This window comes from Notamacropus eugenii, chromosome 1, assembly GCF_028372415.1.
Source record: "Notamacropus eugenii isolate mMacEug1 chromosome 1, mMacEug1.pri_v2, whole genome shotgun sequence".
In the NCBI taxonomy this organism is placed as follows: domain Eukaryota; kingdom Metazoa; phylum Chordata; class Mammalia; order Diprotodontia; family Macropodidae; genus Notamacropus; species Notamacropus eugenii.
In genome coordinates this window covers 107,237,915-107,255,549 of record NC_092872.1, presented here as the reverse complement: position 1 = coordinate 107,255,549, position 17,635 = coordinate 107,237,915, and the positions used below count along the sequence as shown (strand labels likewise).

The 17,635-nt window shown below is 38.7% G+C and overlaps 1 protein-coding gene and 1 pseudogene across 5 annotated transcripts in view; both read left to right on the top strand.

Moving 5' to 3' along the window:
- The window catches only part of MCC (MCC regulator of WNT signaling pathway), a 261,755-nt gene that overhangs the window by 114,152 nt on the left and 129,968 nt on the right, over nucleotides 1-17,635 (top strand). The window lies entirely within an intron of this gene.
- Nucleotides 8,091-9,001, top strand: LOC140505579 (kidney mitochondrial carrier protein 1 pseudogene; annotated as a pseudogene).

Below are 17,635 nucleotides of genomic sequence, written 5' to 3'. Positions count from 1 at the left end.
ATTATCCCAGTTGCTACTTGTGGGACAGTCATTTGCAGTTATATATGTGGGTCTTTCTAATTTAATTTAATTAATTTCTAATTTAATTAAGTAAATTTGCATGGTGGAACATTGTATTTATTTTTTCATCAGATAACTTTAATACCATTCCTCTAAAGAACTCAAGGTACTGCTCTGAGAAACTGAATTTGTGTTATTAACAGAGTAGGAAACTGAAAAGAAAAACTGGTCGAAGAGAGTAGTTTTAGGCAGATGAAGTTTACATAAGATTTATCATCTCACTTTTGGAGGGCAACAAATGGCAAGTAAAAATGGACCATAAGAATCTCCAGGATAAATAGGTAGGAGTGGCAGAGGGTTATTAGCAACATTTCTAATCTTTGGAGAGTATCTGGTCAAGGTTTCATTTCCTTGACTTCAGTAGGGACATCACTGGTGAACTAAGTGCATGAAGTCACTTTTGGATTCCTTAGAGTCTGAATTTTAGAAATGAACAATATTCATGTAGAACCAAAAGTTTAGAACTAAAAGGAACCTTAGAGTTCATTTAATCCTCTCATTTTACAGATGAGGAAACTGAGGTCCAGAGTTAGTGACTTTTATTAAGGTCACCAAAATTCCAAGTGCCAGATCCAAGATTTAAATCCTAGTCTTCTGAGTCCAAATTTAGTAGTTTTCATTGTGTCCCATGTGGATCCTTTTGAAGCACACACTTCAGGCAGAGTATATTCTGCCACTCCTTATTCTGTAAGAATTAATTACTATTTGTATTTTGAATCTATATGGTGTATGCTTATAACGTACCTAGAGCTTCCAGTTTGGCTGTTAAGTTGAAAATCAGCAAGATTCTCTTGAGTGTGGTTGTTCCTGTCAGAAGCCAGAAAATATGCCATGATATTTTAACAATCAGTAGAAATGCCTATATCCCACTCTCCTCTTCTTCCTGCTTCAATATATATATATATATATATATATATTTTTCAGGGAGAATGTTCTTTTAATCCTCCTGTTAAAGCAAACGGAAAAAGAAATCTAGCAGGTAGTCACTTAGAGTGCTGAGTGTTGCTGGCTAGGGTACTTGCCTCTTAACAGTATCTCAGAAGACAAATGTTCCTAGTGCCAAGCAGAAAATAGATTATAGCAGTGCTGATTCTCCTCTGTCGAGACAATTAACATGAGCAAAATATTTGCCCTACTTAAAGCAGAGGAAGAGGAGGAGGGTTAAGAGTGTTATGTTTTGCTCTTTTAAAGATTAATGCTCCTATAGGGATAGCCCAGTCCAAGATTTATTCCTGAGCTGTGCTTAGATTTACAGAAGTGGTGTCAATGAGGGCTAAAAGGACAAGCCTCTGTACATAAAGGGACTCTAGTGGTCTGAATGAGATTGAAAAGAAGGTAATGAGACTTGCAGACTCTTGTGTTCACCTTTGATTTTTTTGTTTTGTTTTTGGATTCTGTGTTACTGGACTTAACTGGTACCCATATTAAAGAATTTATATTACTCTTAAGAGATTATTTGATGATAGAAATATGTACTACTGGTTTCCTTCCTGCCACCTGCAAATGTGCCCAAGTTTCTCCATCTTCAACACCTTATCCTTCTTGACCTTTGCACACTTTGACGCTGCCCATCACTCTGTCCTAGATACTCTTTCCTTTATAGGTTTTCATGACAGTGCTTTCTTTTGACTCTCCCCTTTGATTTTGCAATACTGCAACTAGTTCTACCCTAAAGAGATTAAAGAAAAAGGAAAAGAACCCATGTATACAAAAATATTCATAGCACCTCATTTGGTGGTGGCAAAGAATTGGAAATTGAAAGGGATATCCATTAATTGGGAAATGACTCAACAAATTGTGGTATATGATTGTGATGGAATACTATTGTGCTATAAGAAATGATGAGTAAGAAACTTTCAGGAAAAAAACCTTGTTTTTCATGAACTGATGCAAAGGAAGAAAGCAGAACCAAGAGAACATTGTATACAGTAGAACAGTATTGTGTGGTGATCAACTGTAAATGACTTTCTTGACAATGATACTGGACTGGTTTTCCATTTCCTTCTCCAGTTCATTTTACAGATGAGGACCTGAAGCAAACAGAGTTGAGAGACTTGCCCAGTTTTGTTTCAGAGGACTTTATTACTGAAACAACAAATAGTTGTAATCATCCCTAGTAATTCTACTGTGAAAATTGCTTTAAGGAGTGAGATTTACCTCATTTACTGAATCATGTGGACTGAAATTTTATTGGCATTATTTATATCATATCAAACTGAATTAAGCTGACTTCTAAACTCAGTCATAATCATTATGAAGGCAAATGTATATCACTTGTTTATGATGTTTATTGAACAGTACTCATTCAGAACTAAGCTTCTCTCTCCCTGTCTTTCTTAAATTTCTTGATGACTTCCTTTTGGAATAGCCCTTTTTCATATACGTGCCTTGATGAGTTATTACAAATGTACCTTCTTTTTCCTTTCAAAGTAAAACTTTTTCAAAATAAATTTTGATATGTTTTATTCTTAAATTCTTAAATTGCATAAATTCAAGATACATCACTCTTCTTTCCCATCTCAGTCTATTAAAACCTTCAAATACTTTTCAGACAAGTGATATCTAGCCAATGGGTGGTGCAATGGGTAGGGGAAGGTGCTTGTCTTGAGTCAGGAAGACCAGAGTTCTAATCCTGCCTCAAAGACATACTAACTGTGTGAACTTGGGTAACTTACTTAAGTTTTCTCAGCCTCAGTTTCCTCATATGTAAAGTAGAGATAATAACAGGATTTTTTTTTCAGGGTTATTGTGAAGATCAAATGAGATAAGACATGTGAAATGCTTTACAGACATTTAAGCACTACGTAAAAAAGAAGAGAAAAGAATAGGTCACGTTAACTCACTGGTTCAATTCAAAGAGCAGCTGTTAATGGTTCAAAGGCAGTGACAGGAAATAACCAGCAAAATATCCCAAGGATCTGCCCTTGGCCCTGTGCTATTTAACAGTTTTATCAATGTTTGGATAAAAGCTCTGGGCCAAGTACGGATTTCTAGGATACTCCACTAGGAGCTTCATCAGTTTGTCTGAAAAAAAAAATGGGTTTTGATATATTACAAGGTCAATATGAGCCAAGGTCAGTCAGTTTTTCATTGGTATACTTTTTTCTTTTTTTTCTATTTTTGCAACACTATCACTACCCATTTCTGTGCCTTGTCTAATAAGCTGGTGTTGAACTTTGTCCTAAGAGAGAAAATAAAAGCTTCTTTAACTGCTTTTCTCAAGATAAACAAGTCATACAGATTTAAGACAGAGTTCAAGTGAATGGACACTACTCTGGGTTAGAATTTTATTTTAAAAGCACAGGACAAGAATGTGTGAATAGATGTGGTTGGAGATGGTCACAAATGGCATCCTGTATGGTCTCACAGGGCAGCATACTGTAGGCATTTGCCTGGAAGAGTGGGATATGCCCTCCAATCAGAGGCACAGAGCCACTGGGGCTCTAGATTTTAGGATTTTCAGATAAATGGTCTGCCATGGCAGCTGTCACATCACCTGTGAGGGCCAGACATCATGTTCCAGTAGCAGAAGTGGAGGAGATATGTCTCTAAGAATTAGCCGGGAAATTTTACTGAGGATGAAAAAGGTGTAAATAAAACTGTCACCTCAGCAAGCTTGCTAGAGGATTTCAGCAATCAGTTCTGACTAGAACGGGGTGCAGCTTAAACCTGAAGTTTGCCAAAGTTGTGTAGCAGGAGACAGCCCAAGTACAGATTAATCTGGCTGTTCTGTCTGCTCCCCTCCCCCAAACCCACTGTCTTCACCCACTTCAGCATAAGCCTTACCATCAAGGTGATTCACCACAACTAACGAGACATCAAATGAATGAGGTAGTGTCTATTCCATACATCACAGGACATACTGTACCAGCATTAACACTGTGACATTGAAGATGAGGATTAAGGCAGCTCTGATGGTGAAGACCTCTGAGCCACCCCCACTGCCTCAAGAGTTTAGCTTGGAGTAGGAGGAGACAGCTTATGGCTCTATTTGTTCAATCTTAGCCATGTGGCTCGTTTCCTAATATTTTTCTGACATTCTCCACCAAAAGCAACAGAAAGTGTTGCAGGGTACAAGATGCCACCTTTACTAGCTAGCAGATAATCCAGGGCATTGCTATGGTTGAAAACTATCAGAACCAGGGAATTTAAGGCTTCCTTTCCTGAGTATTTGCCTTTTCAGTTTCATTAGCTATGAGGGCTGCAGTGACTGTTCTGAATCATGCATTACCACAATTAAAATCTGTGGTAAAGAGAAACTGAGACACAAAGTTCTGAGCATGATCAATTTATTAGCAAGGCTAGCAATTGCCAATAAAAAGGATCAAAGACTCTTCAGTAGCCAAGGATCCACATGATGGAGTAGTTCTTTTATGTAGCTAAAAGGGTAGCAGTACCAAAAATAATCTTGTGATGCAAGCTAAACTAAGACTGATTGATCTGACACAGAAATAGAGAATTGGCATATGCTTGGCCTGACTCCTTAAGACAGAGTTCAGGTGAATGTCAGAGGAGGGATTTCCTTAACCCTTCCATAAACATCCTCTGGAAAGTCATCCATCCTATGACCAAGTAGATTCGTCTCCTGCCATGGTCAGCAAGTTCACAGATTAGAGTTACATGCTTAAGGGAGTTAATGTACCACATAATAAGTGGTATATTCAGAGGAAGGCCAAAGAGTAGTCATATGCCTGCATGAGTCTGTTGCCAAGCAACAGGCATCTACCATACATAATGGATTGATTAATAATACATAGTGAATTTACTAAGCCTTATTAAAATAATGCAAAATAAAGCAGGATATCAGTTTTCAGTTTCTCAGTAGGAAGACCCTGACAAATCTGTGGAATACAATGTTATCATATCCTTCTCCACTCCAAAGATAACTCTTAAAGACCCCATGTAGACCAATATGTTTAGATTCAGGGGGCTCTTGTGTGTGGTAAATGGCCTGTTCTTGATATTGGGGGTACAGTCCTCAATAGGGACTAGTGAGGGGGGCAGGGAAGGCTATGACATCAAAGAGATACATTTCCATTAGGTTCTTGCCAAAATTGAGACTTTGCATTAAAACTAATATCTGAGGAGGGGCATACCTACACGATTAGGGGAAGCCTCTGCCTGTTCCAAACATTTGGGATTAAGCATCAAGCAGTTTTTTAAAGGTGCTGTTAAAATATCTGCCAATCTCCAAATGGGTACATGATTTAGGTATAAAGATTGATACCATGAATAAACTGGAGAAGCAAGGAATAGTGTATTTATCAGATCTATGGAGAAGGGAAGAAGTCTTTACTAAAGAAGAGATAGAATGCATTATGAAATGCAAAATGGATAACTTTGAGTACATTAAACTGAGAAGTTTTTGCACAACCAAACCCAATGCAACCAAAATCCGGAGGGATGTAGTAAATTGGGAAAAAATTTTTACAGCTAAGCTCGGGGATAAAGGCCTCATTTCTAGAATATATAGAGAACTGACCCAAATGTATAATCATACAAGTCATTCCCCAATTGATAAATGGTCAAAGGATATGAACAGGCAATTTTCAGAGGAAGAAATTAAAGCTATCTATAATCATATGAAAAAATGCTCTAAATCACTATTGGTTAGAGAGATGCAAATCAAAACAACTCTGAGGTACCACATCACACCTATAAGATTGGCAAACATGACAGAACAAGAAAATGATAAATGCTGGAGAGGATGTGGGAGAGTTGGAACACTAATTCATTGTTGGTGGAGCTGTGAGCGCATCCAACCATTCTGGAGAGCAATTTGGAACTATGCCCAAAGGGCTACAAAAATGTGCATACCCTTTGACCCAGCAATATCGCTACTAGGACTATATCCCCAAGAGATCATAAAAATGGGAAAGGGTCCCACATGTACAAAAATATTTATAGCAGCACTCTATGTAGTTGCCAAAAACTGGAAGTCAAGGGGATGTCCATCAATTGGGGAATGGCTGAATAAATTATGGTATATGAATGTAATGGAGTACTATTGTGCCATAAGAAATGATGAACAAGAAGACTTCAGAGAGGCCTGGAAGGACTTATATGACCTGATGCTGAGTGAAAGGAGCAGAACCAGGAGAACTTTATGCACAGCAACAACCACAGTGTGTGAGAGTTTTTTCTGGTAGACTTAGATTTTTGTAATAACACAAGAACTAATGAAAAAAAAAAAAAATCCCAATGGTGGACCTCAAGGCAAAAAGCCTTCCACACTCAGAGAGAGAAATATGGAAGTCACTCACATAATGTAGCAGATCATGTTTGTGTATGTGTATCTGTTTGTGTATCATGTTCTGATTTGTTATACGGATTCTTTCATTTATCTTAGTCTGACTACATAGCATGACGATAGTGAAAATATACTCAATAGGAAAGTATATGTAGAATCTATACAGAATTGTATGCAGTCGTGGGGAGGGAGGGAGGTAGTGGGGGGTGGGTGGGGAGGGATAAAATCGCAATTGTATGGCAGTGATTGTTAAACATTAAAAAAAATAAAAAAATTAATAAAAAAAAAAAAAAAAAAGAAATCTCCCTAAAAAAAAAAAATATATATATCTGCCAATCATATCTAAAACTTTCCACCCCATAGGAGATGGTTCATTTGCCATCAAGTTGCCAGCCTATTGGTTTGACTTTCCAATAAGGAGTCAAAACCTCCATGTTAAATGCTTCTCTTGAGTGGGGAGAGATGAACCCTAAATGGTGTTAAATGGAAACCTTGGATCTGTCCATTGGGGTTGGAGGAGAAGGGAGACGTTTAGGCTATAAGGTTCCCAGTTGGATCAGTCTCACTAGTATATTCTGGTTTTAAGACAGATCCCTCTAAAGAGCCCAGACCAAGATTGTCTCAGGAGTATCATAATCTTCCATGCCCTTTGTTCTAGTAATGTGAAGGTGTAGTCTCCAGTAGAGAGGCAATAGGAGGGGTCACCAATCAGGAAAATCAAGGCAGCTATCAAAAGGAGGGATCTCAGTCAGTTTCTGTAGTGTGTAGGTCCAGTCTGTGTTGCTATATGAAGAGAAAAGCAGAGGAGACTCAGACAGGACTCATGACTGGGACTGGTGCCTTCCTGTTCCAATAATCTGTACCTCTCCTCTCCTTTCTTCATTATCCACAGGGTATTGTCTATCCCTGGTGCCAGGAACTTAACTATCCCCTGCAGTTTTTCACAATATTGCTCTACCTGCCTCTGAGGGTGGAGGATTATGTGCAGGTCTCGATGTCCTCAATAGTTGCATGTGTCTTGTGCTTTCCCTGGCTGAAGGTTGGGTGCTTATGGAAAAAATTAACTGAATTCTGAGGAGAGAAACCAGATGCCTGTCCTCCAAGAGTGATTATAATAAGGTTATTGGGAGGTTTCAAGATGTCTAGGTTTGTGTTTGTGGGACCTACTATAAACAAAGATCCACTTCTCCCCCCCCCCCCACCCCGCTTCCTTTGTTGGTGTGTGTATGTGTGTGCGCGCGCATGCAAAGAGGGGCATATGGCTAAGGATTTTTGCATGCAGAAACAGCTGTCCTCCTGACTGAATTTCATCATTGGTAATGTGTGTGTTTTCCCCTTCTCTTGTGTAGTGGATATACAAGGAGATGGGTGAGGGATGACTCTCTCTTAGTATTACTGTGTTGAAGGTGAAGACTGCTCTTGGGAGTCTGTCATCTTAGTCTTTCAGACTTTGCTTAGTATCCTATGCTTTTAGAGCTTGCTTGAGGCAGTCACTGGTCTATCTTTCCACAATCCCTACTGCTCATGTATGATATGGGCCATAAAATGCCCATATGAGAAACCTGTGCCATAGTCACTGGAGCTCTAATCAAGGTATTCATTCTAGCCAGAGGTCGATGTCCTTTTCTAGAACTTTAATGATGGACTTAAGCATTAGGGTGATCACATACCTTGGGTAGGTATCCACACCCATCAGAATATACTAGATGCCTCTTTAGCATGGCAGTGGTCCAAATAGTCCAAATACTAGGAGTGTGCTGATTGCATCCATTGTGAGACTTCTTAGGCAGGGGGATTTATATATGGTATCAGATCTGACAAGTTTCAGTTTTTGCAGGTCTAGGTTGATTCATCCTGGGTGATGCAGAGACCTCTCCAAATTCAGGGACAGAAAAATGACATCAAAATTAAGGAAATTTGATACTGTGGAAGATCACATGCATGAGTAAAGATATGCAGAGAAGACTGATTGGAAGCTTTGTACTCTGGTATTGCCCCTGCAGTGTCACACCAGGCTTCTTATGGTATAAGGAAATCATTTATGGGAGCATGAAGAGAATTTTTTTCTGATCAACCAAAGGATGATTTTTAACCTCCTGTTAAATGTCCTACGTGGCATTCTTCCTGGATTATTTCCTCATCCATTGCCATGGTAAAAGGTGTTTTGAAAATAAGAAAGCAGGCTCAGAGCAATATGATTTAAAGAGAAAGGATAGGCAACTTCGTCACCATTTACCTGTGAGGGAACAATAGCACTGTGGACGGGAGTATCCCTTACTGCCCAAAGAACTGTCCTAGGGGTAGGAGTACAACTGCCAGTCTCTGATATCACCAAGAAACATCTAATCCCCTCTGGTCTGATGGGAGACACTGTTTATTCACAATTTCTGTCAAGGTTTACCTGTGGTTTGTTTACCTGAGGCTTTTGCTTCAAACTCTGTTGATGTCGGGAGAATATGTATTATTCTGTATGTTGGGACAATATGTATTATTGGGAGAATCAGTCTTACAGATGAAATATTGTGGTTACAAAAGCACCCTGGATTGCTTGTTACAGGCTGCTGTTCAGACCTTCTCTGCTATATTATGAAAACCACTTCAACTTGAAAGTTCGCTCTACCCCTGAACTTTACCCACTGGAAGTACCCTCCACCGCTCAGTTTTTCCCTCCAGTGTGTGGCTGCTTCCAAATTATCCATTTTCCCCCCAAATGTATGTTTCCAGTTTTTAACATTCACTTCCATAAGTTTTAAATTTTCTCCTCTTCCCTCCCCAAGATGGCATGCAATCTTATGCTCTACACATACATTCCTATTAAACATTTTCATGTTAGTCATGTTGCCTAGAAGAATTATAATGAATGAGAGAAACCATGAGAAAAACAAAACAAAACATAACAAAAGAGAAAACAGTCTGCTTCATTCAGTGTTCTGACTCCGTGGTTCTTTCTCTGGATGTGGATGGCATTTTGCATCATGAGTCCTTTTTAAATGTTTTAGGTCCTTGCATTACTGAGAAGGGCTAATTCTATCAAAAACAGTTCTCACACATTGTGACTGTTACTGTATATAATGTTCTCCTGGTTCTGCTCCCTTTAGTCAGCTTCAGCTCATATAAGACTTTCCAGGTTTTTCTGGTCTGTCTTTTCATCATTTCTTATAACACAATAGTATTCCATTACATTCATATACCACAACTCGTTCAGCTATTCTGCAATTGATGGGCATCCCCTCAATTTCCAGTTCTTGGCCACCACAAAAAGAGCTGATAAATATTTTTGTACATTTTTGTACAAAATTTTTGTACATTTTTGTCCTTTTCCCATTTTTATGATCTCTCTGGGATACAGCCCTAGAAGCGGTATTGCTGGGTCAAAGGGTATGCACATTTTTATAGCCCAGATCATCCATTTTAAGGAGGATTTCCACAATAAATATATATTCGTTCCTCTCCAGGCTACGGTCCAGACTCTCTGGACCACCCTCCTCCCACACACATCCATTAGAATGTAAGCTTATCTTTTTTCCTTTGTATTCCCAGTATTTGCACAGTGCCTGGCGCATAGCAGTGTGTTAGCATAACTAAGAACAGTGCCTGGAACTTAATATTTTGTTGACTTGACTTGATTATCTCATGGGTCCATTACTGCTTTGTTTTCTCTTTACTGTGAGAAGAAAGCACAAATCAGCTATGCAATTGAGATTGTTTCAGCTGCATAGGCCCAGTCAGCATCCTCTTTCCCAGTGATTCTTCTGAGAAGGTCCCTTTCTTGTGGGCAGGAGACATGAGTTACATAGAATGTCCAATTGTTGAGCTTGGTGGCAATGCTTTCTCATTTGGGAGGCTCACCAGACAGGTGATGAGTTGATCATCAAGTCAGTAGACTGACACTGGCCTGACCATTTAAGCAAAACCATTAGCAACCACCCTGAAGCTGATGAAGAGAAATATGTCCTTTGCAGTAGACCATTTAAGCATGCTCAGAATTCAGCTTATTAGGGAGAGTGCTATTGGTAGTGTAGACTGCTCTGTCTGCTGCCTAAGCTACTGTGGCATTCCAATGAGTTTGGCCATTTTTGTTGTAGGCTATACCACCTGTGTCTTCTCCTCTTGAGAGTTCAGCAAAGTAAGGGACCCAGGTTAAAGACAGCGTTTTATTAGAGGCCCACCAGAATAGGATTGGTAGATGCCTGTTGCTTGACAATACCCAATTCACTTTCTTCTTATTGAAGGTGGAACTCGAGAGACAGGAACTTGTTTTGATTTTCTTTGCTTAATTCTCTTTTTCATAGGCAGCTAGGTGACACTGTGGATAGAGAACTGGATCTGGGGTCAAGATGGTTTGAGTTCAGATCCAATCTCAGATACTTATTAGTTATGAGAGCCTTAAAAATCACTTAACCTCTATTTGTCTCAGTTTCCTCAACTGTAAAATGAGGATAATAATAGTACTCACTTCCCAGGGATATTGTGAAGATCAAATAAGATGACATTTGTAAAGTGCTTAGCATAGTACCTAGCACATAGTAGCACACATGGAGACTGCTGATAGGTCCTTCCTTCCTTCCTTCCTTCCTTCCTTCCTTCCTTCCTTCCTTCCTTCCTTCCTTCCTTCCTTCCTTCCTTCCTTCCTTCCTTCCTTCCTTTCCTATTTTAGTAGTCAACCAGCCTGAGTTTATATAGTTTTTCATTTCACTTTTACCAATGCTAACTGGGAATAACTCAGCTAGAATTGGTTGAAAAAGAGAGAGCCATCTTTGGTGCGTACTGCTCTTCAAGGATAGAGCAGAAAAATTCTTTAAACTTGGAGTTCCCATAGCAAAAACAACTGCTAAATGGTATCACTTAGTAAATTATCCATAGCATGTTGACAAGTAGATGTCCCTGAAGGCACCAATACTGCTTACCAACACCTTACAGCTTTGAGAGGGCCCCATTGTCACAGCCAGCTGTGTTGCTCTTAGTCTACTGATAGGTACCACTATTATCAAAAAGTGATATGGGAGTGGAATTGATGTTCCTACAGGCCTGGTTGGAGAAGTTCCTAATATTTTCTGTGGTTTTTGTGTATATGTGATCTAGTTCAAACAAGACATTCTATGTAGGGCAGGGACATGTTAGACTAATACTTAACCTTTTGTGTACCCATCAAATCAGTGGCAGTTCTGTTTTCTCTTGTACTGGTAAGAAATCCCTATTTTCTTGAATTCAGCACATAATTAAGAGGAAAAACACCTCTTTTGATTTCCTGGTCTTGACCTCATAACCAGAATGTAGGTTCCTGTACCTCTTTTCAGAGACTCTTGTGGTCAGGCTGTGTTCTCCTCTGTACTCCACCAACTAGGCCCCTGACTTTGACAACGAAAGAGAAATATAGGCTCAGGTAACTCATTGATTTTCAACAAGAATCATCTGAGTTTTTTCTTTCAAGTTTGTTTTTCCTTTCCCTTCTGTAGGCTTTATTTTCTAAGTCTCTGAAGAGGATCTTTCCCAATATGAAGTATGTCTGAGGATTCTAACCTAGAAGAACCTGAGGAAAGGGGAAGGGAGTAAGCATTTATATAGTACCAGGCTTTGTATTAAGCACATTTTCAAATGCTTTGCTCCTCATAACACCCTGAAAGGTATATATTGAGGCATGGAAAGTAAGAGTATTTAACTGAACTAAAGTTAATGCAGACAAGTTAAATTAGAATGGAAACCAAATCATGTATGCCATTCCTTATAACAGTGTGTGTCCTTTGACTTTCCCATCTTCAGAGTTCCCTCCTGCTCTCTGAATTGCTGCTATTAGAGAAATGAGGCATTTTGTTTTCTAGACAGCTTCCACTTGTTCACTGTAAGTATATGAGAAGTGAATGAAAGAGAATAATACATAAGAAGGGTGGAAAGGTAAGTTGGAGCCACACTGTGAAAGGCTTCAGATGCCAAACAGAGGAGTGTATTTGATCTTAGGAAACTCATATTTATTGAAGAGAAGCCTGAGCTGGTCAGGACTGTCTGTGCTTTAGAAATATTAGTTTGGGAGCCCAGGGAGTTAGACTTGAGAAGGCAGAGAACCCAGTATAAATGTGTAAGAGGTGAAAATTCGTAGATCATAGGGTCATTGATATAAAGCAGGAAAACCATCTTGTGCAACCTCTCCTTGTTGTATTTTCCTAAGGGAATACATAACATTTACTCTCATGAATGTCTTTTCTGGAAAAATATTGGAGGAGAGGAAAAGGCTTTTTTTTTTTTAAAGATAGACAGGACTGAGTAACTTCTGAATCATATTAGATTATCTGAAGACAGTTACTTAAAGGGTCAGTTGGTGGTTCTGTGTTAAGTATTTATTCCCCAGGGATTGTATGAAGCGAGCCTTTTTTTAAGGGAACTGGCCTGTAGTGACAGGTTTGAAGAGATGATGGTGTCTTCACTTTTCCCATTCTAGCACTCAGTATTCCCAAGTTAAAGTGAGTCCCAATTATGTTGCATAAGTATTTTCGTGGATTATTGTATCAAAAAAAAGAACACTAAAATGAATTATGAAAGTGAAGATAAAAATTGTAGAAGGGAACCATTCATTTATGTATCCATCACTTTAAATCAGTGTCCTGAAAGACAGTATTTATTTCCTACGCATTTCTCTCTACTGTTTGTAAATACAAAAATAGAATGTCCAGTGACATAGCAGGGACCAAGGATGTGATATGAAGTATAGTTGTGGATAAATGGTGTTCGTAAGCTTTTTGCTTGTTTTGTGTTCTCTGTCTGTCTATTGAGTCTGCCCTAAGTCATTTTCCACTGTCTCTCTTCTGTCACTTTGTTACCTGAAAGAAATACCTTCTCCAATTGCTTAGTGGAATATCTCATGTCCTTGTTCATAGAGTGTGTTAATATAGATTCGTAGGGCTGGAGAGGATCTTGAGAAGTTTCACATTTAGGCAGGATGATCGCTGTACCGTTCCAGTCAGGTGAAGACTGTTCATATCCTTTCACAGCTTACCACAGAATGGCTTAGGCTTATATTTTGTCACTACATTAGGATATTAGACTTTTATTGGTGATATCTAATACAAATATTTTCCCCACTCTACAGTTTCTCTTATTCTATCCAATTGATTTCATTTATGCAGAAGGTTTTGCATTTTATGTAATCAATTTTTTGTCTTTTATGATTTCCATCCTTCATCTGAGAATTCTTTACCCAGCTATATTTGTAAAACAAACAAACAAAAACCCCCCAATTTCCTTTTGTTCTGTTCTAATATTTTTTGGTAAGGATATAACTTTTTATATTCAGGTGTCATATCCATTTTGGGCTTGTGGTATATGGTATGAAATGGTGATCTAACTCTAATTTCTGCCAAAATTATTTCTAATTTTTCCAGCAGCTCTTTATCAGAAAGGGACTTGTTCTACTAGTTTTTAGGTTTATCAGTTGTTTGATTCTTGCTCATTTAATTTCTTTTGCTCATCTAACTTCAGTTTTTTTAACCAGTAGCAATTCTTTTTATTTTTGAAAAATTTTTATTGATGTTTTTTTAAGTATCACAGTTTCTGAATTTATTCCTTCTTCTATTCCTATCTATTACTTTTTTCCATGTAGGAAAGAGATAAAAGGAAAGTGGGTGAACAGGTTAGCAAAATTAACAAACACATCCACCACCCTTCACCTCTTTAATAAAGGGAAGAAAGTACATTTTCTTAACTCTTCTCCATTGCCTGGCTTGGTCACTGTAATCACAGAATGCACATTTTCATTTTATAGTTATTTCCATTTTCATTGTTATAGTCCTCATGTATCTTAGTTTCCTGGTTCTGCTTATTTGAAATGTTTCAGTTCTGACAGTTTCTCAAAATTCTTTTTATTTCTCATTTCTTATAGACTGGAGATTATTTTTAAGTTGCCCCTTCCTCCCTAAAAAACATTGGGTAAATTTTAGCAAATTATAAAACCAAAATCACATGTAGTAATGTCTTATAACTCTTGCAGTTATGATCTCCAGGCAAATATGTATGTAATTCATAAACTCAAATATAGCCTGTCTGGCATCCGTTCATTATATTCATGCATCACAATATAATGAAATTAATATTTTGGTATATATGGGACTTTTCTAGGACTTGCTTGATGTATGCTTGATAGTGGGATCCCTTGATTAAAGGGTATAGACATTTTAGTTTATACACTTTAGGTTTTGGGGGGCATAATTACATTTTTTCTCTAATGGTTGTACCTATTCACAGCTCCAACAATAGCATACTTATGTTCCTATTTTTCTTCAGCCCCTCAAATATTGACTACTCCCATCTTTTGTCATCTTTGCTAGTTTTCTAGGTATTGGGGAAAGGTGTGATAGAACAGGAATAGCCTTGTGCAGAACGTGATGATTAAGGTAAATCTTGAAGGAGACCAGAGATTCCAAGCAAGGGAAATGAGAAAGGAAAGCATTATAGGTATTATAGACAGCTAGTTTGAAGATCCAAGAGGAAGATGGAATGGAGTATCACATGCAAGAGAGAGGAAGGAGGTCAGTTTGTCTGGACCATACAGTGTGGAGGGGAATAATGTATAAAAAGGTTAGAAATTTAAGATAGGAGCAATATGTGAAATTTTTAATGCCAAAGGCATTTATATATGATATATCACCTAGAGATGATAGGACATTATTGAAGTTTAAAGGGAATGGGGTAGGATGAGGACAGTAACATGGTCAGACTGGGTCTACTACAAATTTATTACACAACCTCAACTGAACCCTCACAGTTGCTAGAGCAATCCTCTTATACTTCCCTTATCAACTCACAATCCTACTCTCCACAATGGCTCTTCCAAACCTTTCATCCTTCCTCAAACCTTCTATGACTCTTCCCAACACAGGTGAGAACTTACCACATGTTTTACAGAAAAAATTGAGGTCATTCACCATGCACTCCTTCCCTCAACCTCATTTCCTATAATTCAGATGCCTCCTCTTTCACCCCTGTCTCACATGATGAAGTAGTCTTTCCTTACCGAAGTTAACTCCTCTACTTCTTCAAGTGATCCCATTCCATCTTATCTCCTCCACCATATTGCCTTCTCTGTCACCTTCATTTTCTCCGTTATTTTCAGTCTCTTCTTATCTACTGGCTCCTTCCCTACTGTCTACAAATACGCCCACGTCCATCCCATTCTCAGAAACCCCTCCCTTGATTCTTCCATCCCTGCTCACCATTGCTCTATATTTTTTCAGCTCTTTGTAGCCAAACTCCTCTAAAGGGCAGAGCCTCCACTTTCTCTCTTCTTACTTTCTTCTTGACCTTTACAATCTAGCTTCAGACCTTATTATTATACTGAAATGACTCTCCAAAGTTACTAATAATTTTTTAGGTGCCCAATCCAGTGGCCTTTTTGCAGTCCTCATTCTTCTTGACCTCTCTGAATCCTTTGATCACTCCTCCTTAATACTCTTTTCTCTAGATTTTTGGAACATCACTTTCTCCTGACTTTTTTCCTACCTCGTTGACCTCTCCTTCTCTGTGTCCTTTGCTGGACCCCCATACAGATCATACCCTCTAATTACAGGTGTCCTCAGCCTTCTCTTCTTCTTCTATACTGCTTTGTTTGGTGATCTCATTAACACCCATGGATGGAATTACCATCTTTATGCTTATGTTTTTCAAATCCACCTTTCCTGCCCTACCTGTCTGCTGACCTCCAATCTTACATCTCCTGTTGCCTTTTCAGACATCTCAAACTGAATGTTCGGTAGACACTTTAAACTCAATATATCCACAGTGAAACTCATTATTTGCTTTAGAGGGATACACCATCCTCCCTCAGGTTGGCAGCCTAGGAGTCATCTTGGATTCCTCACTTTCTCTCCAACACTCCCCCTCCAATATCTAACCCATTGCCAAGGCTTGTCAGTTTCACCGTTGCAACATTTCTCTCTTCTGACATTGTCTCCACTCCAGTTCAGTCATTCATCCCCTCATGCCTTGATTATCGCAATAGCCTGCTGATGAGTCTGCAATGCTGAATCTAATCCTACACTGATTTAAAGCTTGCTGCTCTTTGAGCAAAGTTCTCTATAAAATAAGAAGGAAAATATTACTGTCTGTAAAAAAAAAAAAAAAGACTTCCGCTCAGTGAGCACTGCTGTAAATGATATTCAATGATTTTCAAGTTACCGTATTATAACTGTACTTTCTTGTAATACTACCCAGCAGATGCCACCACTGGGAGTTCCAACACTGCATTGTGTTTGATTGCTTTACTATTTGAATAGTATGGATTTTATCCTATTTCACTAATTAATAAATAAATGTCTGTGAATTGAATGGGATTCCTTGGGTGAGTTTCATGTTTTCTGCCTCTGAGGCGCAGGAATTAGAGGTTACCTTTAATTTTTTTTTGTTATTTTGGGGGCTCTTCAGTTTCAGCAGGGCATTTTGTATTAGAAGAGAAAGAAGGCTGAACTGAGAGTTAAGATCCCTGTTTCTTAGTCTTGGCTTGGTCTAGAGGTGGGGAACCAGCGGTCTCAAGGCCACATGTGGCCTTCTAGGTCCTTGGGAGTGGCCTTTTGACTGAGTCCAAATTTTACAGAATGTAAGAGTTAAACATAGCACACAGGAGGGCTGCTGGCACAGGTTCACTCCTGATCTGGTCAGACGGGAAAGATACTAAGACAGCTTCAAAGGGTTAATAATTTTACTTTATTCTAGTCTAGTTTTCTCAGAAGAGGATTGCTGATAATGGCAGGACAAACTCCTGTAGCACTCCCCAATCCCAGGTTACTCCTATGTCTTCCAGTTTGGTTGTTAAGTTGAAAGGCAGCAATATTCTCTTGAGTATGGCTGTCCCTGTCAGAAACTGGAAAATGTGCCGTGATGTTTTAATAGCCAGTGAAAATGCCTAGGTCATACTCCCTTCTTCTTTCCCCTTCAATACTTTTTTTCAGGGAGAATGTCCTTTTAATCCTCCTGTTAAAGCAAAGGGAAAAAGACGTCTACCAGACAATAGCCTCACAAGTTTACATTACCTCATCTCTATCTCGCTGCGCAGTTGCAGTGGCTGTTTATAATTTAAGCATAAATGTTTATATTATTTGCCATTATATTACTCTGCACAAGTGTGGTGATGTTTTGAACCATAATTGTGGAAATTCATATCTGATATCTGGGAACAAGAGATTGTTATGACTATGCATCCTGGGAAACTGAATTCTAAGAAGTAATAACAAAAATCTGCTTTACACACACTACAATCCACTTTACTTACACAGAGCAAATCCTTTTATTAAGGGGATTTGTTCTGTGAAGTTTGGATTCAGTCAAAGGGCCACACTTGAGGAC